The sequence below is a fragment of the Trematomus bernacchii genome, unplaced genomic scaffold (genome assembly GCF_902827165.1).
Source record: "Trematomus bernacchii unplaced genomic scaffold, fTreBer1.1, whole genome shotgun sequence".
NCBI lineage: Eukaryota > Metazoa > Chordata > Actinopteri > Perciformes > Nototheniidae > Trematomus > Trematomus bernacchii.
This window is the reverse complement of record NW_022987593.1, coordinates 20,658,189-20,684,635: the sequence shown is the minus strand read 5'-3', so window position 1 is coordinate 20,684,635 and position 26,447 is coordinate 20,658,189. Positions and strand designations below refer to the sequence as shown.

At 39.9% G+C, this 26,447-nt stretch overlaps 1 pseudogene; it reads left to right on the top strand.

Annotated features, from left to right (window-relative positions):
* The window catches only part of LOC117482012, a 92,926-nt pseudogene that overhangs the window by 8,605 nt on the left and 57,874 nt on the right, over positions 1 to 26,447 (top strand).

The following is a 26,447-nucleotide window of genomic DNA, read 5'->3' as shown; positions in this document are numbered from 1 at the left end:
TAATAAATTCATGAAAGAAGTTAGCATTTTAGCACTTCCTGTTGCCTCATTTTGAAATCGTTAGTTAGCCTGAAATTAAGACTGCGATTAACACAAGCTGAGGGGATTTTAACTTTTTTTCCTACGACATAAATATGTTATTAAATACCCAACTGTTGAATACAAAAATGGCGGTTGCTAGTAAGTGCCTACTGAGACGAGTAAATGTCATCACGCCCAGCGTTAACCGCCTTTAGCTTAGCTGTGGTGACGTGAAGTCATGTGACCGTGCTGTAGTTCCTTTATAGCCCAACATTAGCCTCTTTTAGCTTAGCGGTGGTGACGTGAAGTCATGTGACCGTGCTGTAGTTCCTTTATAGCCCAACATTAGCCGCCTTTAGCTTAGCGGTGGTGACGTGAAGTCATGTGACCGTGCTGCAGTTCCTTTATAGCCCAGCATTAGCCGCCTTTAGCTTAGCGGTGGTGAGTTCAGAGGATTTAACAAGAGTCTAGAAACTTCTCTTCAGTGTGAGAGGATCTCAGCAGTGTTGGCAGATATAAAACCCTGCTCCTCCTTACAGTGGATGGGAATACAACAATGTGTTTTAATGTCCACCTTCACACACAGACTCATTACCTTTGCTTCTTGTCTTTTACTTTTTCTGTGTTGGCAGTGGGTGTTCATTCTCCACCTCTCTACATTTTTTTTTAAAGCTTTCTTTTAGCCTTAAGAAGCTTAAGAAGTGAGACAAGGGTAACATTTCAACTTCTTCTTTCGTGGAGAGTCCTTAGCTGGGGTGGATTTTGGCACCATCATCCCACCCGTTTCTAACATTTAATTTCTTTAGACATTAATCAGGATTAAATGTCTCCAAAACGGCTATCTTTGTAGATGTTTTTTTTCATAACCTCCCCACTGACTGGAGCCTTAAAATACATGTTAAAGTCACAAGCAGCTGTCTGAAGCTTTATAAAGTGTCAGGGTTGAAAAAGTTATTATAGTATATTATTATTATAAAATAAAAACCGATTTTAATCCTATTAAAAATCCCTAAAAATGAAATCCATACAATTATTTACATTTACAAAAGAAGTTAGCTGTAGCTGGAACATTAGATGGATGGCACAAAAAACAATAAAATATGTATTCAACGTGTAATCTCTGTTATACCTCCAGACCCCAGGATCTGCACGCTGACCCCCAACGGGCACCTGGAGCTCGGGGCCCTGTCGGGGCCGCGGGGGTCGCGGAGGTCAAACTCCTCAGAGAGGCGGAGCTTCACCATGGAGTCCAGGAAGAGCAGCATGAAGAGCAGTGTGAAGAGCAGTGTGAAGAGCAGCGAAAAAAGCAGCCTGGAGAGACGCTCCCTCTCTCTGGTACTCACACACACACACTGATATATTATATGCACATTTGGAGACATTACATCCAACATCAAGTCAAAGGAACACTTGAAGTGAGCCTACCTAGCTGTATACTTTTCAGCTGGCAAACCCTTTAATTGATACTTTAAAAACAACATGGATACCTTGTAGACAGAGGTGGGAAGAAACTAAGTAAAAAAGCCTTTCCAAATAGTACACTGTAAAAACTAAAAAAAGTAGGACAATCTTCATTTCAGGCAACTTTATGCACTGGATTCTCGAGTTTTGGGCAAACTAAATATCATTTGTTGAGATAACTGTGATGCAACACAATGAAATATGTTTGAGTGTCTTTACAATGTAATATTGCTTATTTCCCCTCTCTCTGGTACTCACACTCACTCACACACTGATGTATTATATGCACATTTGTAGAAATGATATTCAGCATCGAGTCAAAGGAACCCTCTGAAGGGAGCTTAATCACAGTAAATGATATGTATACTTTGCAGCTGGCAAACTCAACCCTTTAATTGATACTTTATAAACTAAATGGATCCCTTGTAGGCAGAGGTGGGAAGTAACTAAGTAATAAAGAAACAATAAGCAACTTTAAAGATAGGTTTAAACTGATCGTTTTAAAAAAAAAATTCACTTGATTTTGTGGCATAGTAATCTTGAGTTATTTAAGCCATGATAATTGGTAATAAATTGACCTTATATCAGAGGTGGGAAGTAACTACGTAAACTGCTTTTACTCACGTACAAGATAGGAGTACTTCTCCCATCTCTGCTGGAAGGTTTTCAGTCTTTCCAAATATTACACTGTAAAAAGTAAAAAACAAGGACAATCTTAATTTCAGGCAACTTTCTGCACTGGCTGTCCGAGTTTTGGGACAAACTAAATATCGTTTGTTGAGATAACTGTGATGCAACACAATGAAATATGTGTGAGTACTTTACACTGTAGTATTGCTTCTTTTACTTAAGGAAAGGATCTGAGTACCTCTTCCATCTCTCTTGATGGCTACACTTTAATTTTCTTCTTTACGTCTATCCTGGTGATCCTTATTCCAATGATATCACTGTTTCACCCGGTAGTCGACATACAAACATTTACAATACATATTTGCTCATACTGTGGATTCTCTAACACACACACACACACACACACAACACACACACACACACACACACACACACAACACATACACATACACATACACATACACATACACATACACATACACACACACACACACACACACACATACACATACACATACACATACACATACACATACACACACACATACACACACACATAGACACACACACATGCACACACATGCATAGACCACACACACACACAGACACTCACACACACACACACACACACAGACACACACACACACACACACCACACAGAGACACACACACCACCACACACACCACACACACACACACACACCACACACATACACACACACACACACACCCACACACACACACACACACACACACACACACACACACACACACACACACACCACACACACACAGTGAGAAAGCCTCAGCGTTGTGCCTGCTGAACCGAAACCTCCAGAGAGAGAAAACAGTTCATCCATGTTGGCTCAGCATCCAGTTGCCATGGCAGCTTGAATTAATTGACTGCCCCCACCTCGTCAGAAAGTGAAAGAAAAGAAGAAACAGAACAGAGGGAGGGTGATGGCGATGCAGTGACAGGGAGATAAAGGGGAGTGAAACGCAGAGAGAGATAAGCTGTTGTTTGGCGGCGCTCTTACCTCACAGGTTATAAAGTTAAACTCTGTGGGTGTGGAAGAAGATCCTCTTCACTGTGAAGTCTCCTCCTCTTCTCCCACGGCTCTCCAGAGTTAATTCACATCAGAAGTTACATCACCTGGAGACAAAGTACAGCGGTAATAATCAGAGAGGAAAGTTGGTTCGTGAAGTTTTGCGGAAGTTTTATCAGCAGCTTCCGTCACAAGCTTTTGATAAGATCCACTAGAGATTCTAGAGTATAGATTCGGATGAAACTCTGAACAAATGATGCATTGCTCTACAGAAGGGTGCAGGCATGAGTCCTAAACCATGAAAGAAGTTAGCATTGTAGCACTTCCTGTTGCATGTGCATGGTAGTTGGTAGCTGAAATTAAGACTGCGATTAACACAAACTGAAGAGATTTTAACGTTTTGTTCTACGACATAAATACGTCAGTAAATACCCCACTGGTGAATTTAAAAATGGCGGTTGCTAACAAGTGTCTAAATGAGACGACTAAACGTCATAACGCCCAACATTAGCCACCTTTAGCTTAGCGGTGGTGACGTGAAGTCGTGTGACCGTGCTGTAGTTCCTTTTAAAGCCTTATCATGCTTTTTGGGGATTTCCCATCTCCTGTAGTGTGTTCTATAGGTTTATGTGCGTGTAAATGGTCTGCAAAGGCTACAATCTCCATACTGATATACACCTGAACACCAGCAGGAGAGGACTCTTTAAAAGTAGAGACACTACATACTGATATACACCTGAACATCAGCAGGAGAGGACTCTTTAAAGTAGAGACACTACATACTGATATACACCTGAACATCAGCAGGAGAGGACTCTTTAAAGTAGAGACACTACATACTGATATACACCTGAACATCAGCAGGAGAGGACTCTTTAAAGTAGAGACACTACATACTGATATACACCTGAACATCAGCAGGAGAGGACTCTTTAAAAGTAGAGACACTACATACTGATATACACCTGAACATCAGCAGGAGAGGACTCTTTAAAGTAGAGACACTACATACTGATATACACCTGAACATCAGCAGGAGAGGACTCTTTAAAGTAGAGACACTACATACTGATATACACCTGAACATCAGCAGGAGAGGACTCTTTAAAGTAGAGACACTAAATACTGATATACACCTGAACATCAGCAGGAGAGGACTCTTTAAAGTAGAGACACTACATACTGATATACACCTGAACACCAGCAGGAGAGGAGTCTTTAAAGTAGAGACACTACATACTGATATACACCTGAACATCAGCAGGAGAGGACTCTTTAAAGTAGAGACACTACATACTGATATACACCTGAACATCAGCAGGAGAGGACTCTTTAAAGTAGAGACACGACATACTGATATACACCTGAACATCAGCAGGAGAGAACTCTTTAAAGTAGAGACACTACATACTGATATACACCTGAACATCAGCAGGAGAGGACTCTTTAAAGTAGAGACACTACATATGATATACACCCGAACATCAGCAGGAGAGGACTCTTTAAAGTAGAGACACTACATACTGATATACACCTGAACATCAGCAGGAGAGGACTCTTTAAAGTAGAGACACTACATACTGACAACCTGAACATCAGCAGGAGAGGACTCTTTAAAGTAGAGACCGACATACTGATATACACCTGAACATCAGCAGGAGAGAACTCTTTAAAGTAGAGACACTACATACTGATATACACCTGAACATCAGCAGGAGAGGACTCTTTAAAGTAGAGACACTACATACTGATATACACCCGAACATCAGCAGGAGAGGACTCTTTAAAGTAGAGACACTACATACTGATATACACCTGAACATCAGCAGGAGAGGACTCTTTAAAGTAGAGACACTACATACTGATATACACCTGAACATCAGCAGGAGAGGACTCTTTAAAGTAGATACACTACATACTGATATACACCTGAACATCAGCAGGAGAGGATTCTTTAAAGTAGAGACACTACATACTGATATACACCTGAACATCAGCAGGAGAGGACTCTTTAAAGTAGAGACACTACATACTGATATACACCTGAACATCAGCAGGAGAGGACTCTTTAAAGTAGAGACTCTACATACTGATATACACCTGAACATCAGCAGGAGAGGACTCTTTAAAGTAGAGACACTACATACTGATATACACCTGAACATCAGCAGGAGAGGACTCTTTAAAAGTAGAGACACTACATACTGATATACACCTGAACATCAGCAGGAGAGGACTCTTTAAAAGTAGAGACACTACATACTGATATACACCTGAACATCAGCAGGAGAGGACTCTTTAAAGTAGAGACACTACATACTGATATACACCTGAACATCAGCAGGAGAGGACTCTTTAAAGTAGAGACACTACATACTGATATACACCTGAACATCAGCAGGAGAGGACTCTTTAAAGTAGAGACACTAAATACTGATATACACCTGAACATCAGCAGGAGAGGACTCTTTAAAGTAGAGACACTACATACTGATATACACCTGAACACCAGCAGGAGAGGACTCTTTAAAGTAGAGACACTACACACTGATATACACCTGAACATCAGCAGGAGAGGACTCTTTAAAGTAGAGACAATAAATACTAAAATGAACCTGGAAATTATAGCCGCTTTAAGAAAAATAGGAATGAGGTCAGAGTAGCGACCTGTTCCCTTCCCTCACTTCACTTATCTTTAAAGGTGTTATTATTTTGAGTACAGTTATCAGCCTCAGTTCAATGTCAGATAAGGTTGTACCTAGACAGACATCAATAAAGCTCAAAATAAGCCGTGTTCATAGACGGAGAGAACAGCCAAGGACACATTGACTTAGTGCAGAGGTGCACGGTGTATCTGGTAATAAAAAGTAATGATGTTTAAATTGATATAGCCATTGACTTTCAATTTCATTTTATATAAGACAAAGTGGTAGTAGTGACAGAATATTGAGCAGCAAAGACAGATCGTGACTGCATATTATCGAGCCAGAATGTGTCTTGTTTATGCTGTATTGTGCGGAATAAATAGTTTTAAATGTCCACAACACACACACACACACACACACACACTCTCTCTCAGTGTTCCTCTTGACTTATCCGCAGTGCAGTTGTCAGTGTTGCTGCCGTTGTTCGGCTTCACTTCAGTTTCTATAGAGACAGATGCATAGATTCCCTGGTATATCGCATCAGTTCAGGCTCTGACTGTTGACATGTATGCTTCGAGGGTAAAACCCATCATTATCTCTGTCAAGCTGAGAGGATTAGACATGCGGAACAAACAGGACTGGTTATGTTCCTCTGAGTGGAACTGGCACTCGGGGGTCTGCACATTAAACTTGATGACAGCCTGCTGACAGCACTGCAAGTTCACTTTAAAACCCTAGTTTATATCACAGTCGTTAGAGATTAACCTACAATAGCAGGCGCGCTCTTTTCCACTTATCTCTATCGACATATATTCATGTACTCTTTTTATTTCGAGTTTAAGAGCATACACAGCATGGGAAAATATTACATTTTTTTTTTAAACTTCCCCAGGTGATGACTTACTTGAATACTGTTTTTTTTTCGTATAACATTTAAAGATGCCATTTGACGTACTATTTGAGTTTAAGAAATTGTGATAGAGACTTTTCACTGTTTTCTAATGGGCATTGACATAAAACATGTCAGTAAGTACCCCACTGGTCAATTTATAAAAGCTGGTTGCTAATAAGTGTCTAAATGAGATGGCTAAACGTCAACACACCCAACATTAGCCACCTTTAGCTTAGCGGTGGTAACGTGAAGTCATGTGACCGTGCTGTAGTTCCTTTATAGAGTGGCGAAGTCCCTCCCCTTCCGGTGGACCTCCATGGGACCTTATTTCGGAAAAATTATGTATTGAAGTCAATGGAGAGAGAAAGATTATCTTTCGATCCCGTTTGAATTGTGCCACGAATTACACATATGATGTTTGTCAATTTAAAAGATAATTTTGCAAGTCAAAAAAAAAAAAATGTGTCGTAAAACTGTGAAGTAACACATTTGTTTGTGTGAAACGCTCAATGAACTACATCTCTGGTCAACAACACACGTCATCAAGATGGCCGTCACTACTGTCTTGTCAACAAAACGATTGACTACCCTCACTATCACCACAATGAAACACGTCCTGAAGAATGTCATGCAAAGCTGCCTGCCTGCCTTCCTTTGATCTCTGAACTGCCTGGTCGTTTAAATGTTTAATGTCAACCATTTGTGCAGATAGCATGAAGTAGAGAAGATCGCCGATGCTAACGTTAGCGTTAGCATTTCTCCCCGGCTAAATTGTGTATTATAGAATGATCACACCGGTGACAGTACTCTTCAAAGGGTTCACGAAATATGACTACTACTCTTACTGTTTAACATTTTGGGTTACTTAATGTTACTTCATGTTAAGGCTGCGCTGATCTTAGGTATCTGAATGGTGGAGGAAAACAATTGTGACATCACTTACGCGACTCTGGGATTTGTAGTCTTTCTAGTTGCGTATTTTTCATAGTCATATATTTCAACAGTTTTACGACAAACTGTGACTTTTTTTACATGGAAATTATTTTTTAAGATTGACAAACATCATATGTGTAATTCATGGCACAATTCAAACGGGATCGAAAGATAAGTTTTCTCTCCCCATTGACTTCAATGCATAATTTTTCCAAAATAAGGTCCCATTACCCGGAAGTAGGTGGGCGTGACTTCGCCACTCTATAGCCCAACATTAGCCACCTTTAGCTTAGCGGTGGTGACATGAAGTCATGTGACCGTGCTGTACTTCCTTTATAGCCCAACATTAGCCACCTTTAGCTTAGCGGTGGTGACGTGAAGTCATGTGACCGTGCTATAGTTCCTATATAGCCCAACATTAGCCTCCTTTAGCTTAGTGGTGGTGACGTGAAGTCATGTGACCGTGCTGTAGTTCCTTTATAGCCCAACATTAGCCACCTTTAGCTTAGCGGTGGTGACGTGAATCATGTGACCGGCTGTTAGTTCCTTTATAGCCCCACATTATCCTAAAAAATTATCGTCAAAAAAATGTGATGGTGAAAATAATCGGTAGGCTACTTGTGGGTTATCTGTCGCACTTTTTCCTTTTTTTCAGACTCCCAAAATACGCACCTTTTTGGGGGTTTTTCAGACTCTAATACCCAAAATGAATCTTTGGGAGGAGTAGGGTTAGGTTAGGCATTTAAAAAGTGGCGACAGATAACACCACAAGTCCCAAAAAACCTAAATTCACATCCAGGCTGTGTCTTTTCTTCCTGTATGTTCCTGCCTGTGTACATGACTAGAAACTGCTCATAAACCAATTGCCCCCTTGCGGGATTAATAAAGCTGTTGATTGATTGACAGTACCAAATAAATCTGCTCTGTGTCTCTTCTAGCGTCATGGTCGCAGTCCAAACTACCAAACTGGGGGCGCCCTTTGCATCCACAATCTGCATGGAGCCGCAGGTATAAAAGATCACCATTTACATCCTGTAATTGAGTTCAGCTTTTGCTCAATGAATATTTAATACCTTCATTAAGCCTTAATTACATACATGGGAACATCGAACCTCAAGCTGTTGTTTAATGCTGCTATTAGCTTTATGACTAGACACTTAATGTACACTGCAGCGTTGATTACATCTCTATTGATTCATGAATATTCCATTACTCCAATTTCTAATCAAAGGTTTTATTGTCACAGCACATAACCTACAGTTTAGAAATGGCAATTAATTATTCTGACCTGAGCTCCCCAACAATGCAACATATATAATAAATAAAAAATAGTGCAAGAGTCTGTATACATGTAATAGAATATCATATGTACAAGAACACGAATATGAAATTAAATAATGTACATTAAGACAACATTAAATACGGTTTATTGCGGTGATAACTATTTATATTTGTTTTATTTATTCAGCTTTACTTCAAGGGAATGTCATTAGGATCACCGTTGAAGTTTTATCTTGTTCTGTATTTATTTTAATATTGTTGTTATGTTTTCTTCTTGTTTGTAAAGCACTTTGGGTTGCTTTGCATGAAAGGTGCTTACAAATAAAGTTTATTATATATTTTTTAAATATTGTTAGAAAAATCTCCCTGGTCCCCGCTTGATCTTGAATATCAGGATCCATGTATTGTGATCCTCTCCAGAATGGAAGTAGTCATCACATACAGAGCATCAACTAGTTCCTGAACAGTGTCCTTCACATGCTGATATCCAAGAGAGGGAGTTACACAGTCACAAGATGGAGGAATAGAAAGCAGTATTCAATGTTTACTTCAGATTAGCTCCACGTCAGAAATGAGCATGCTTGTCAATATCTCCATAGAGGCTGAATCATCATGTTAATCACATAGCTATCATATGCCTAAAACAGTCCTGATGCTCTTCTAGGTAATCATACATCCTGTCATGTACAAGGCTACAGTTGGGATACCTTGTTATCATGTTACTCTCATATTGGGAAGAGTACATTCGGATTTTCACAACAATTATTATATTATATACATCTTCTTCCACCAGGTCCAGCTCCAACAGTCGAGGTCGGAGGAGTTATGGGTTTGTGGACCCCCTGTGGTTGGGGGGAGTCTCCGTGTCCACAGCACTCGATCCCCCTACTCCTACACCTCGCTGCCGAGCAGGAGTCGCTCCTCTCCCCCCTCGACACTCCCATCACGCTCTCCCCCCTCATCAGAGATGGCAAAGTACACACATCCTTTACTCAAGGTAGAAGTACAGATACTCGTGTTTAAAAATACTCTGGTAAAAGTAGAAGTACTGACTAAACTTCTTTACTCAAGTCAAAGTAAGAGGGCTTTGAAATGTACTTAAGTAAAAAGTACCCATAACTAGCAGCTGTTTTAAAGAGTACCTGACCTCACCTTTATATTAATAGAACAATAATGTCATTGTTAGCTAATGAGTGTTTCCATGCTGAACAACGGCAACATGACAACGTTTTCATTGGTCCCTCTTCTTTAGAGAAGACCAGGAATGATGGATACACGGATCGTATTCAAATCAATAGGCACGCAATGACTCTAAATAATAATGATCACGCCACCAAACACCACATTCAAACTAAAGGAACCAGCCTGTTTGGAAAATGTAAGAAGTAGAAAGTACAGGTATTTGTGTTCAACATGTAAGAAGTAGAAAGTACAGGGATTGTGTTCAACATGTAAGAAGATAGAAAGTACAGGGATTTGTGTTCAAAATGTAAGAAGTAGAAAGTACAGGTATTTGTGTTCAAATGTAAGAAGTAGAAAGTACAGGTATTGGGTTCAACATGTATGAAGTAGAAAGTACAGGTATTTGTGTTCAACATGTAGAAGTAGAAAGTACAGGTATTTGTGTTCAAAATGTGAGAAGTAGAAAGTACAGGTATTTGTGTTCAAAATGTAAGAAGTAGAAAGTCAGGTATTTGTGTTCAACAGTAAGAAGTAGAAAGTACAGGTATTGGGTTCAAAATGTAAGAAGTCAAAGTAACAAAGTCGTCAGAAAGATAAGTAGTGGAGTGAAGTACTGATACCCAGAAACATTTACTTAAGTACAGTAACAAAGTATTTGTACTCCACTACTTCTCACCTCTGCCTCTCATCATCCACCTCACTTTCCTCTCCAGGCGCTTTCTGCGAGGATGGATCGTCGGGCTCTTTCTCTGGAGCTTCCTGAGCTCAGAGGCCATCCTCCCAGTCTCCCTCCTGTCCAATCAGCAGACCCCGGGAGAGGGGGGGGTCCGGGGCGGGGGGTGTCCATCACCGGGGGGTCTGTCGCAGGAAGGCGGGTTGGACCATCGGGATTGTAACGGCAAAACACCGCACACTCAGCTGATTGGCAGAGGTTTACCCTCAGGTCAACGCACGCAAGGACAGAACCGACCTGGACTAAGAGAACGGATATGTGAGTGGAATGGATCTTTATCGCAATATATAGATAAATAACATTTGTGAAGAGGCCCTGTTATTCTGCTTTCTGGGGTTTGACTTTACTGTAGTGTCTTATATATGTTTTAGTGCATGTAAATGGTCTGCAAATGCTAAAAATCACTGTGTTCCCTCCAGAGGGAGTTTCTCGGGAACATATATAGAGACATCCCTAAGTAAACATTTGCGCTCCTATTGAACTAGCACTCAGACACATTGTACGTGATATGCTAAGGGGCGCGACATCTCTAAGCAAGGTTCACCAATCACAACAGAGCCGGCCAGCTAACCAATCAGAGCACGAACTGGGCTCTGGTTTCAGACAGAGGGTGCAAAGAGGTGCTGCAGCACAGGCAGTATGAGAACAATAAGAGCTTTTTGAACATTAAAGCATGGAGACATGTTAGAGACACTACATACTGATATACACTGAACATCAGCAGGAGAGGACTCTTTAAAGTAGAGACCACTTCATACTGATATACACCTGAACATCAGGAGAGGACTCTTTAAAGTAGAGACACTACATACTGATATACACCTGAACATCAGCAGGAGAGGACTCTTTAAAGTAGAGACACTACATACTGATATACACCTGAACATCAGCAGGAGAGGACTCTTTAAAGTCGAGACACTACATACTGATATACACCTGAACATCAGCAGGAGAGGACTCTTTAAAGTAGAGACACTACATACTGATATACACCTGAACATCAGCAGGAGAGACTCTTTAAAGTAGAGACACTACACACTGATATCACCTGAACATCAGCAGGAGAGGACTCTTTAAAGTAGAGACACTACATACTGATATAGACCTGAACATCAGCAGGAGAGGACTCTTTAAAGTAGAGACACTACATACTGATATACACCTGAACATCAGCAGGAGAGGACTCTTTAAAGTAGAGACACTACATACTGATATACACCTGAACATCAGCAGGAGAGGACTCTTTAAAGTAGAGACACTACATACTGATATACACCTGAACATCAGCAGGAGAGGACTCTTAGTAGAGACACTTCATACTGATATACACCTGAACATCAGCAGGAGAGGACTCTTTAAAGTAGAGACACTACATACTGATATACACCTGAAAATGAGAAGGAGAGGACTCTTTAAAGTAGAGACACTACATACTGATATACACCCTGAACATCAGCAGGAGAGGACTCTTTAAAGTAGAGACACTACATACTGATATACACCTGAAAATGAGCAGGAGAGGACTCTTTAAAGTAGAGACACTACATACTGATATACACCTGAACATCAGCAGGAGAGGACTCTTAAAGTAGAGACACTACCATACTGATATACACCTGAACATTAGCAGGAGAGGACTCTTTAAAATTAGAGACACTACATACTGATATACACTTGAACATCAGCAGGAGAGGACTCTTTAAAGTAGAGACACTACACACTGATATACACCTGAACATCAGCAGGAGAGGACTCTTTAAAGTAGAGACACTACATACTGATATACACCTGAACATCAGCAGAGAGGACTCTTTAAAGTAGAGACACTACATACTGATACACCTGAAATGAGCAGAGAGGACTCTTTAAAGTAGAGACACTACATACTGATATACACCTGAACATCAGCAGGAGAGGACTCTTTAAAGTAGAGACACTACATACTGATATACACCTGAAAATGAGCAGGAGAGGACTCTTTAAAGTAGAGACACTACATACTGATATACACCTGAAAATGAGCAGGAGAGGACTCTTTAAAGTAGAGACACTACATACTGATATACACCTGAAAATGGCAGGAGAGGACTCTTTAAAGTAGAGACACTACATACTGATATACACCTGAAATGAGCAGGATATCATAACTACACCTGAAAATGAGCAGGAGAGGACTCTTTAAAGTAGAGACACTACATACTGATATACACCTGAAAATGAGCAGGAGAGGACTCTTTAAAGTAGAGACACTACATACTGATATACACCTGAAAATGAGCAGGAGAGGACTCTTAAAGTAGAGACACTACATCTTATACACCTGAAAATGATGGCAGGAGAGGACTCTTTAAGTAGAGACACCTACATACAGTACTGATATACTCCTGAAAATGAGCAGGAGAGAACTCTTTAATAGTAGAGACACTACATACTGATATACAGCTGAAATGAGCAGGAGAGGACTCTTTAAAGTAGAGACACTACATACTGACATACACCTGAAAATGAGCATACTGTAATTGGGCCCCTTTAAGAAGAAATGCCGTAATAGCAACAAATCAATGAATAATCACAACCTCTAACGACTGATGCCTCTGTACTGTATTAATGCTATATATTGCATTTCTGTTGTTTATTTGTCTGCCTAGACATACTGTGAAACACAACATAAATCATAATCACGGTGGTAGTGGGTGTACAGATGAGGCAGCCGGTATTAGTTTATCTTATCTCTGCAGGGGCTTCACACTCACTTATGAAATCTCCAAGCGTCCATGAATAATTCAATCGTTTTAATGTCATTTGCATTGTAAATGGGATGAAGATAAAATAAAGTTACATGAATTAAAAATATTAATATTACACATAGTTTGAGTGTTGATCATTGCACTTTTAGAAATAAGCACTGAGAGATACAAATGCTCCAATTAGCTGAAACACAGAAATGTGTATCAGTGATGAAAGATTACTGCTTGCTAATTTGATATTTTTTAAACGCCCCCAGCTTTCTTTCTTCTCATGTCTGTCCCTTTTTCCCTGCCTCTCCCTCCAGAGTATGTGTTTCCGTGTCCAAATATGATTAGGTGTACAAGCCCGACTGGTGTGAATCGAGAGAGGCGTGGTCCGTCTACCTCTTCTCCCCCCAGAACAGGTGAGTGCGTCAAATAAACATCCCTCAAAACCACTGAAACCCAGCTCTGGATGAAGAAGAGCATGACGTTTCAATGTTGGAGGTTTTTAATCTAGACCTCGGGTGTAAAATCTTGGCCCGTAAGAGCTTGCAATGATATAATAAGTTTATTATATGTTACTTAGGGCTGTGCAATTAATCGTATTTTAATCGCAATTACGATTTTGGCCTGCCACAATTACGAAACAACATAATCGAAAAAACGATTATTTTGCTTTGCTAGTTGTGACACTGCACTGCAACATATTGATCTAATTTGTTGTATTTATCATATTTAATATGTTTGTAGCTTGTTGAAGTGCGCTCCAAAATATTTGTTGATCTTGTTTATTGGTATTTATTATTTTGATATTATTTATTTAATGTAGATATAAATGTATCATTTATTTAATTAATTTTTGTATTGGTTTTTTCAGTTGAATTATACGCTCAGGGAAAACAGTTAAAAAGATACTGTTCAAATTATTATTTGTATTTAAAAGTTCAATAAATGGATGTTTTCAAAGTCAATGAATAATCGTATTTAATAATCGTGATATCAATTAATGACCAAAATAATCGTGATTATGATTTTTGCCATAATCGCACAGCCCTATGTTCATGCCTCTTTACAGACACATTGCCCATAAACTACATGTCCCACAATGCATCTTGTATTGTGACATGACCACTGAAGAGACTTGCAATGACTTGCCTAGACTTCTGCTTTCAGACGTAGTTAATTATGAAGTTATTACCCTATTCGATAATAATCAAATACAGAGGCAATAATGTAATATACATCATTTTATAAATATTATATATTATATATGTATATTTATAGTCTTAAAGTTACAACCAGCCCTTTGAGTGCAACCATAATGCTGATGTGGCCCGCGATATATTTAGAGGCAAATCAGGTAACAATATGCTTCAACATTTCTCCTGTAACTTATGTCAGAAAGCAAATAAACAAATCATTTCACTGCTTTACATCAAACAAGTTACAGCAATTGCAGTAATGAGAATTTTATTCAATAGAGGAATTATTGAAGATTTTTGGGGCCTTTTAGATGCCAATGTTCACATTCTTCAAACCCCTTTTCATTGAACTGATCTTGACCAAAAGGCGCAAGAAAGGTCCATCAAAGTGTAAAGCTAATTGGAGCATTTGTATCTCTCAGTGCTTATTTCTATTCTATTTATCTCCGGCAGTGGCTCAGTCAGTAGGGGCTTGGACTGGGAGCCGTAGGGTCGCTGGTCCAAGTCCCCGACCAGACCTAAATATGGAGTGTGGACTTCTACTTGGAGAGGTCCCAGTTCACCTCCTGCCCTGCCGTGGTGCCCTTGAGCAAGGCACCGGATACCCCCCTTCCCCCCTCACTCCCATTGCTCCCCGGGCGCTGTACACTAGCTGCCCACTGCTCCTAGTACTAGACTCCTGGTACTAGGATGGGTTAAAAGCAGAGGCCAAATTTCACTGTGTGTGCTGTGTGCTCTGCATGTGTGACCATTAAAGAGGGTTTCATCCCTCCCTATTCTATTCTATTCTATTCTATTAAGCATCTCTCTGGTTGAGTCAGTGCTTGGGATAGTTTCCTCCGGCAGTGTTTCCACCAAGCCTGTCCGTTCAGCACTGAGGCGCAGAGAAACAAAGTGTGGAGAGACGAGTCGACAAGCAAGACCAATGGCGCTGAAAACAAACGTTAACAAACATTACAAGCTCTGTCTCCAGCTCTGATAATGTGGAGAACACTCGCACCATTCCTCTGGAAGCTGCTGTTCCACAAACGGCTTGTAAAAGTGATGTCCCTGTGTTTCCTACAAACCATTTTGTTCTTCTCTAGACAGCGTTATTGATACCTGTGTGTTCATCTGTGTTTGCCCGTGTTATTACGCTTTTTTCCAGCCTTCAACGCATTGAACGGCTTGTAAACGTGATGTCACTGCGTTTCCTAACCACATTTATTTATCTCTCAACAGCGTTATTGATACCTGTGTGTTCATCTTGCTTGTGTAATAACGCATTCGTTCAGCCTTCAACGCATTGAACGGCTTGTAAACGTGATGTCGCTGTGTTTCCTAAAACCATTCCCCCCCCCCTCCAGACAGCGTTATTGGCTCTGGGCTCCTGTGTGTTCATCTGTGTTTGCCGTTTTCTTCCAGCCTTCGATGCATTGCTTGGTAGAAAGTCCCCTGAAAGCAACCTGAAAGAAGAATCACTCAGTCATCCCCCCGCTCACTCACCCGACTCCCTGCGTGCTGATAGCCACTTTAAGGGAAGTCGGGCCCCAGGGTGGTGTTTTGGCATCCTGGCAGGTGCCATCTGTCAGCAGGGCCTCTGTGTGTTGGCGGTGTGTGTGTGTGTGTGTGTTACACCAGCGTTAGGCCATATCTCTGCTAGTGTTGTGTATGTGGATGACTCTGCATATGTGCATGTGGGAGCGTGTGCACATATGTGCGTGTACGCCTCAGTGTAATGTTTTTAATGTGTGTGTGTGTGTGTGTGTGTGTGTGTAAGCATATGTGTGTGTTTGCTCTAACAAGTGTACCTCAGCATAATTAAAGCAGGCAACCAAACAAATGGTAAATTGACTGTACTTATAGCGCTTTCTCCAGTCTTTACGTCCCCTCAAGGCACTATACATACTACATGTCATCATTCACCAGTTCACACCCATTCATACAGAGCAGTGTACCTTGCTCTAGGAACTAACATTCACACACACTCACACACACTCACACAACTGTTGTTCAGTGGTTATCTGAGTCATATATAAAGGTTTGAAGAGGTCTGCTACACCCATGAGTAGGTTTAGATCGACATTTAGTCATGGTTGCTCACTGAAACGAATACAAGGAGGGGTAGATCGCCAGCAGACGTAGCTTAAATGATGAGAACAAAGGACGAAGGAGGTAGTATATATAGACTGAACATTTCATCTTAAAAAGGGTCAACACACAAAGTTCTTTCACACAGGAGACAGAGTTTGCCAAACCAAAATTCAACGTTGCATTATGAAAACATACTGGCACTGGATTTGGTTAAAACTATCATATGTATATAGAGTATAGTTTAAGCCTATATACCTGCTACTGCAGTATTTTTTATCTTTTAAAGAACATTTTAATTGTCCAGAATTGTTTATATGTCTATATTTTATATACCATTTTTCATTTGATTTTTAATTATTAATTGTTAACTCTATTCCACTTTTTAAGTATTTGTATTTTAATGTTGAACACACTGCTCCTGTAACAAAATAATTTCCCACATTGGGATTGATAATGTATCTATCTATCTATCTATCTATCTATCTATCTATCTATCTATCTATCTATCTATCTATCTATCTATCTATCTATCTATCTATCTATCTCTATCTATCTATCTATCTATATAGATTCAACAAAGCAAAAGTCGAAAATAATTTTATTTTCAGGACAGTTTTTTGAGGCAGACCCTTTTGTCCTCTAATGACTTTCAGAGATACACAAGAGATGCACCAGGGTTTAGGCGCCGTTTACACGAGGAGAAAACTGCTTGTATCTGCATACTTTCGCGTGCGTATAGCCCTATTATTTACACGAGGCCGATTAGAAACTGACCCCACAAACGATAACGGGTCCCAAGGTGGATAGATTTGCAAACGAAACGCTCTGGGGGGTCAACCGAGTCCGTGTAATCACCTCTATACGAATATTTCCTGAAAAAATAGCGATAGCCCCGGCTCTCCCCACCTCTCCTGCTCACTGCTGTAGCAACTATCAAAAATAGCTGTGTTAATTAAACGCACAAGGGGTTCTTGAATGAAATAATATTATAAAAGGCAAACCAGAATAGTTAACGCCCAATATACTCCTTAAACAAAATAATCAGTCAGATTTCATGCATTGATCCATTATATTGACAAGGGAGCATCTCACCCGGTGTTTGTAGAGAATATCTCTCTTCTGAGCCGTCCTCTCCACGGAGACCTTCTTGGTCGGGATGCAATATCCACAGATTCGGTTTCTTTCAGTTTCTTTCAGTTTCAGTTTCAGTTTCGGGGCTTAAACAGAAGGGTAGCCATGGCAACATTGCAGCGGGGCTGCTCGGTTGCTCTTCTTCGCGGCTTTGGTGTATTTTGGCGGAAGTTACAGCGCCACTTACAGTCCCAGCATATGTACTACAGAGTTTCCAGCGGCCTCGTTTGAACAGACACGTTAAATGAAACGAATGCATGTGAACGGAAGACTTTTTTTAATACGCATACTGTGCATAAACGCAAACGGTCCCGTGTGAGCGGGGCCTTAGTGTGTAAGTAAAGTTTAATGTTTAAAACCCTTCATAAGAAACATTTACACATGTTAGCTTGACCCAAAACAACCTATTTCTGGCACCAAATCTAACGTCACTGAAACTGTAACGTTACAAAACTGTGAAATGTCATCACTTTGGAATATGCTTATGACCACTGCCCTCAGAAGCATTACACTGGTACTTACAATAACCATTCATCAGGCTAATAATATTCTAAACGGGCGCAAACAACAGGAGAAAGAAGCAAACAGTAGTTCTGTCTCTGGTTGGATAAGTATCCAACAAAGCCACTGATCAATGTCAGGGGACAGGGTTGCCAGATCTGAATCGATAGATAAAGGGACAGGTTGCCAAGTCTGGAGGAAAAGCAGTCAGATTAGCACATTGATTGTGTCTCTCTAGGGGAGCAGGTGCAGCAGGTAGTCCTTCACTGTGGAGCGTTATTTAAATCCATTCAGAGATACCTACACCAAAGCTTCTTATCAAAAGATGAGAACGGTGAGCCGAGCCAACTTGGATTCTTTACTCTGAACAATTGTGGGCGACCAGCAGAGCCAAATAAATCAGCATTGAATCAAAAAAGTTGATAAGAAAGACAAGAAATGTAGACAACAATGAAAATGTGACACACAGTGACATTATCTGTACGTTTCTGTATGTAACCCTCTGAGACCCACAATAGGACATTTTTTACAGTATAATCAAGTTTTACACATCCCAGAAATCCGCACAACCATAATACTGAAATAAACATTAAACTGAACACAGAAAATTGCACACATTTGTTGTGATTGTGCCTTAAGTCATTAGAAGCTTCTAACTTCTTCTGTTCATGAGTTATGCCCATTCTTTTGGGCAGTGCCGATGGGCGTTTTTCTTTTTGCCAGGTATTGTCATTTTTCTATCAAAAAATGACTGGATGTTGTCTTTTTGGTTTATTCTGTGCATACATTCTCCTCATAATGTACACGGTTTGGCAAACCCAGAGACTTGTGTGATTTGATGAATGTAAGATGTGTTTCCTTTGGTCTCTGGTAGTGGGGTCTAATCCCATTTGAGCATTCATCAGCATTGTGTGCCAGAAATTGTCATAAAATTACTTTTAATCCAGTTTTCAGCTGCATTTTACCGCTCACACTTTTAGGATTTTGGAAGTTTTTACACTAATTTCTTTGCAGGATGGAGGATTTTAGTTGTTGGATGTCTGTGTCTTAAGCTATCACAGCAACGAGCTGAGCAGCGTGCGGGGAGAAACTGCTTAATTCAATATTGTATCGCTTTTACTATGTCCATTTGTCTTGGATAAATGGCCTCCCTGTAAAAACATCCTTCTTCCTAACCCTAGAAAGACTCTTAACATGATGCAGTTACTCATAAATGCAAACCCTTAAAGACCATTCTTGAACAAACTCTCATTCTCGTCATGTTGTCTGCCAGAAATGGTCATAACATTACTTTTATCACATGTTTTGCCACATTTGTCCTCACACTTGTAAGGTTTTGAAGTTATTTTCACTCAATTTCTTTACAGAATGGAGGATTTTAGTCGTGGGTCTTCAGTTCTTTTAAAAAACAAGTTGGGCAATCATACTCACCATTTTTCTTGGAGAGGAGGAAACCTCTATGGATACTTTGCCTCCCTGTAAAAACATCCTAATCCTTCCTAACCCCAACCCTGGAAGGAATCTTCACCCTAAGACGTTTTAGAAGATGGTTGTAAAATCTACAGCTGTCATGAAGCAGTTACCCATGAATGCAAACCCTTAAAGACACTTCTTGAACAACTCTCTCATTCTCCTCATGTCGTCTGCCAGAAATTGAAGTTTCTTTCAGTAATTTCTTATAGAATTGAGGATTTTAGTGGTGGGTCTTCAGTTCTTTTGAGAAACAAGTTGGGCAATCATCAGCGGACAGCCGAGCAGTTGAGAAACTTCATTCAATGTTTTTACTCTTTGACTCACCATTTGTCTTGGAGAGGAGGAAAACTCTATGGATAGAGTTTTCTAACCTTAGAAGGACTCTTGACCCTAAGATTGCTTAGAAGATGATTGAAAAATATTCAGCTGTCATGATGCAGTAGGGCTGTGCAATTAATCGTATTTTAATCGCAATTACGATTTTGGCCTGCCACAATTACGAAAACAACATAATCGAAAAAAACATATTTTATCAAATTTGTTTGTATTTATCATATTTATATATGTTTAGTAGCTTGTTGAAGTGCGCTCGAAAATATTTGTTGGTATTTATTATTTTGATATTATTTATTTAAATGTAGATATAAATGTATCAATTATTTAATTTATTTTTGTATTGGTTTTTCAGTTGAATTATACGTTCAGGGAAATCAACAGTTAAAAAGATACTGTTCAAATTATTATTTGTATTTAAAAGTTCAATAAATGGATGTTTTCAAAGTCAATGAATAATCGTATTTAATAATCGTGATATCAATTATTGACCAAAATAATCGTGATTATGATTTTTGCCATAATCGCACAGCCCTAAGATGCAGTTACCCATAAATACAAACCCTTAAAGATAATTATTGAACAACTCTCTCATTCTCCTTGTTGACTGCCAGAAATTGTTATAAAATTACTTTCATTCAGTTTTTAGCCACATTATACCTCACACTTTTAAGACTTTTTTTCACAAATGTCTTTGCAAATTGGAGGATTTTAGTCGTGGGAAGCCTGGGTCTTCAGTTCTTTTCTCCTTCCTAACCCTAACCCTAGATGGACGCTTAACCTAACCTAATCTTAACCCTAAGATGTCTCCACATGATGCAGTTACCCATAAATGCAAACCCCTAAAGACACTTCTTTAACATCTCTCTCTTTCTCCTCGTGTCTTCCTCTCCCTCAGGTTCCGGCTGCTCTGTCAGTCCATCATCGCCCATAAACTCTTTGACTACGTGGTCCTGGTCTTCATCTTCCTGAACTGCATCACGGTGGCTCTGGAGAGACCAAAGATCCTGCAGGGCAGTCTGGTAAGAGCCATATCTCCATATCCCTGAATATATCGTAAGTGAACTTTGTGATATCATACGTATATGTGAGGTGAGACTCTTCTTGTACAAGAGGAAATCCTCAGTGCATATTTGTGATATACATTTTGAGGTTATATATAAACATAGACTGGAATACCCCTGATGTGCAATAACACTGTCTGAAAATATAAATAATTGCAATATACCCTCCTACAATGTCACGTTTATTACCAGGGTGTACATATCTGATATTTTATTTTGTACTTATTGTGTTAATAATAACGTGTGCATACTTAGAGCCATTTTTGTATTTGTTTTCTTCACTTTATTTTCTGTTGTAATCATTTAAATGTCCCCGGTGCGGGACAAATAAATGTTTTCTCATTCTGATAACAATGTCCGAAATAAGATAATATGCAACAAATATATGTGTAAACATGTAGAAAGTTTATTTTAAAATGTGCAAATTATTCTCTTTGCTTTGTTAAGAATAAAATAAAATATAACGGGTCATATTTTGAGTAAATAAACGCAAGAAGTTAGGTAAAAATAAAGTGAAAATTAAAATAAAATATGTATTTACACATAAGAAGTTAAAGCTCACCTATCATGCTATGTGTAGGCAATAGCATAGGTCTCAGATATATACAAATATATAAAAAACATGTCTATGAAGTGTTTTGCTCAAAATACCAAACAGATCACCCATTCTAGCCATGCCTCATATCCCTCTATTTCACTTCCTGTTTCAAAGTGCTGATTTGGGGAATAAAGCTTTAAATTGATAAATAAATCAAAAAGGAGGGGTCTGAGCTCATGCGGGACCCGGCAGCTACTGTCTAAACTAAATGCTGCCGTGATGAAACGCCATATCATGGATTATCAAGGATTATCTCTGAAACAGTATGGAGCTCAAAGGCTTTCTCTCTTGCCGGTTATACCACAAGGTGAGTTCCTTTTTATTTCCTTCTTCTTCACACACATGCTCTCCAGTACAGGTTAGCTCTGAGTGTTAGCGATGCTAATGTAAACACCGACCATATTACGTCCAAACAGTCGGGCATTGTTTCTGATAGCAACGTTTCTGATTGGGCCGTGGGTCCACATTTCAGATATTACGTCATATCGGACGCAAATCTGGATCAGCTCCGTTGTTCCCCCGTTTTTAGAGATTTGGAGGAAAAGAGAGAGGGTTTTATTTTCTGACGCTGCGTGAGTTCCCCGACACACCGGGGACACATTTATGTATAAAAGACATCACAAAGTGCATTTTGCATGATAGGTCCCCTTTAAAATAAAAATGCGCAAATGAATGACAACATTAAAAAGGTAAATTACAGAATATGCTGTTTTTATTATCATATCATTTTGTTATTATTACTCATGATTTGTATTATTCAAGGTGCAAATATGATATGAGAACATGCTAAGGTTAATTATTCAGTTTGTAAAAATACATTTTTTTAAATGTCTTTATCTTGTAAACCAGCAAACAGTTTGTTTACAAGAAAAAGTACAAATCATTTTCTCTATTTATTGTTTGAAGGCCAACTTCAAAACGCCACTTTGTAATCATTGCTCCGAGCTCTCTCTTGATTTTGGCATCAAGCAATGTTCCTGGAATCAAGCAGCACCAGATGTATTAAAGGGTCGGCAGATCAAATGAAAAGCAAGGCAACTCTTTCACATCTGGCATTTAATTACATCTAATAAATCCAATTCTAATGTAATAGCATAAACACTTTGAAGCACGAAGCTCTGAACATTTGACTTCCCACCATTTTAAATATATTTGTCTTTCTTTGCCGCTGTACTTTTTCTGTAATTTCTCTCAGATTTCGTCTTCTCTCTTCTTCTCTCTTCTTCTCTCTCTTCTCTCTTCTTCTCTCTTCTTCTCTCTCTTCTCTCTTCTTCTCTCTTCTTCTCTCTCTTCTCTCTTCTTCTCTTACAGGAACGGGTTTTTCTCACAATCTCCAACTACGTCTTCACTGCCATCTTCGTCACTGAGATGACCGTCAAGGTAAAAACAACTCATGTTTCCTCTGGCTCTGTTCAGCTTTCTCCTTTTCTCTCCAGTGCAATGAAGAGCCTTTACTCAAATACTGTTCTTTTGTTATCTCACTTTGATCCCTGTTTTATTCACATCACATCTTAATTGTCTTTCTTTTGAACATTGCTTTTCTTTATCCTTCTTTTCGAGTCACACGATCCACATCAGGACGATCTATAGAGTGATCCATCTTCTTCGTCAGACCATTTCTGGACAAATAACACATTTTAATTCCTTATTCCAGTTCGAAAAGTTTATAAAAGCAAATTCAAGCACTAAAATAAAAGCACTTGTTGAGTTAATTAAGGCCTTGGCACTAACGGCCCGTCCACACAGCAGCGTTAAAAAAATCTTGGAGGTGGGCGTATCTGAAGCTTGGGGATTTTTTGCGAGCAAGGCACCAACAACCAATCACATGAATCTCCCGCCCCCGACATACGAAGCAAAAAAGCCCGAAGTAAACTGGATATAAACTCCCCAAACAGGCGAAAACCTACCACTGTCTCTGCCACCTCCCTCCATGCCTGGCTCCTCCGGTTTGTATCCCGGTAGGTAAATAGGGACTGGTCATAAAGCACCGGGTGATTCCCTACCGCTAATTTCTCCTCCATGTTTTGGAATATGAGGAAATGACCTGCGGTATGTCTCTCCCAGCATACACGCCGTTTGATTGGCTACCGCTTGAACTGTCAGATTTGCATACACGGGATTTGATTGGCTGACGCTTCCACCTCAGCTTCAAAAGTTGAACATTGCTCAACTTTGAATCCTGAAAATCCTGAAAATCTCCGCTCTGCTTCCCACATTGCAGTTCGGCGAAAAGTGAGGCAAAGTGACGTCACCCCATTCAAAGTGAATGGGCAGAAGCGTTCCAAGATTTTTTTAACGCTGCTGTGTGGACGGGCCGTAAGTCACCAGTGCTTACTATGGTATGACTTGCTTGAAGTGAATATATCTGCACTTTCTTTGTTGTTCGGCGTTGGATTCTTTATGGTTTTTTGCACTTATTGTAAGTCTCTTTGCATAAAAGCATCAGCTGAATGATATGTAATGTAATGGAAAGCCGTCTCTGGGATATATTTGGTTCCACTTTTTTCCGAGCTTCCTCACTCCTGGAGCCTCATGGAGAAAGAGACTCTTCCCAAGACAAAGATGTCATGTTTAGTTTCCCACTAGTTGTCTGCAGATGGGAGGTCGTCTTCTGTGTGATTATAATAATCCTTTTGTCTAGCAGCTACACTCAGTATTCCAAATATATATTTCAATTGTGGATTTTATGAGTAACAAATATAGAAAAGACAGCAAACGAATTCCTCCCAATTAAGTTCATTTCTATCCCGAAACTTTCTGTAATTCTGATTAAATGCCAAAATCATGTTTCCTCCTCTCTTTCCTGTCTTTTTCTTTTATGTTTCTTTTTTCTGTATTCTTCTGCAGTTTCCTCTCCTCCCTTTTCACCTCCTTCGGTCCTCTGCTCTTTTTTTGACACTACAGTTTAATCAGTTGCTCGTTTCCCATTAGCGATGGGCAGCTTGATAATAAAGTTAATTACAGGGCTATCGCTCATCTGCTGGCCTTTAGCTACTCCTGGACTTCCCATCGACACACACACGCACGCACGCACGCACGCACGCACACACGCACGCACACACACACGCACACACGCACACACACACACACACGCACACACACACACACACACACACACACTCTCCCTAATCTTCTAATCTGCTGTCCAGAAATCAGGGCATCATCCATTCTGCAGGGCTGTGAGTCTCCAGGTGATTCCCTCATTGGTGGAAACCCTACAGTGATTTATTTATGAGCCGAGATAATGAATACAGGTGTAACACAATGAGATGTCCATCATGTCTTCACTGCGGGGCTGCAGAGTTCACATCCATGCATCTGGCCCTTTGTTGAACTCACCTCCTGTATCTCCATCTCTTTGTGCATCTTTATTTACTTCTCGATCGGTGTTCCCATCACTCGCATTTTAATTCTTCTTCGTGCCACTCATTTAATAATTCATATTCACTCCCGTATCTGCCGCTGTATCTCTCCTCTCTTTTGTATCTCCATTTGTAGTTTAATCAGCCGGGCTCCATTGCAATCTGTGCCTCGGTTCATTTTCCCAACTATTGTCCCGGCGCTCTCCTGCAGAATATTATATTATCTCCAACAGTCAATCAATGGCTCACTAAACTCCACTCTAAGTTGTTTTCAACTCGTACCTACACACTCATTTGTCTCAATTCACTTGAGACAGCATCTCATTTAGCATTTAACCTCACGGAAGTCTAATAAAGTCCTCAGTGAGACACTTTAAAGTGGATAATGAAAGTAAAAAAACATTATAAAATGCTTTAAATCTTCCTGAGGTTAGGTGTCCGACACACATTGATGATTTATCAAATAATCATCCCCCGCTGCTTGTTAATGTCTCGTTGCAGACTGGTCAGTTTGATCTCTCTCTGAGGAGCTCTAATTAAACTGAGTTTCCTCTGAGGCACACTTTATCACACACACACACACACGCACGCACACACATACATACACACACACACACACACACACACACACACACACACACACACACACACACACACACACACACACGCTCATGAGCAGTAGTGATTAGTGTAAACAGTGTTACCTGAAGTTTGACCTTGAACATCTGACTCTAATAGAAGAAAACGGGGAAGGGAGGTAATATTTTCACACGCACGTACACACACAAACACACACACACACACACACACCACACACACACACACACACACACACACACACACACACACACACTCGTACATGCTTGACTTGCTCTTGTCACACTGTGTCTTTTGCCTGATGAAGCTGAACTGACAGTCTGAGATTCAGAACATATGCAGCTATTTTGTCCTTTTCCATGCATGACCATTTACACTAGCTATGTAATGTGCGATACTATTTATATGATACATACTTATCCTATGCTGGACTATACTCCACAGAATTATTTCAAATCAAGTCTTCAACAAGTTCATTTGGTCGTATTTACATGCTTTAATGTGTGAGAGAGAAACTCCCTCTGGAGGGAACACATGGATTTTAGCCTTTGCAGACCATT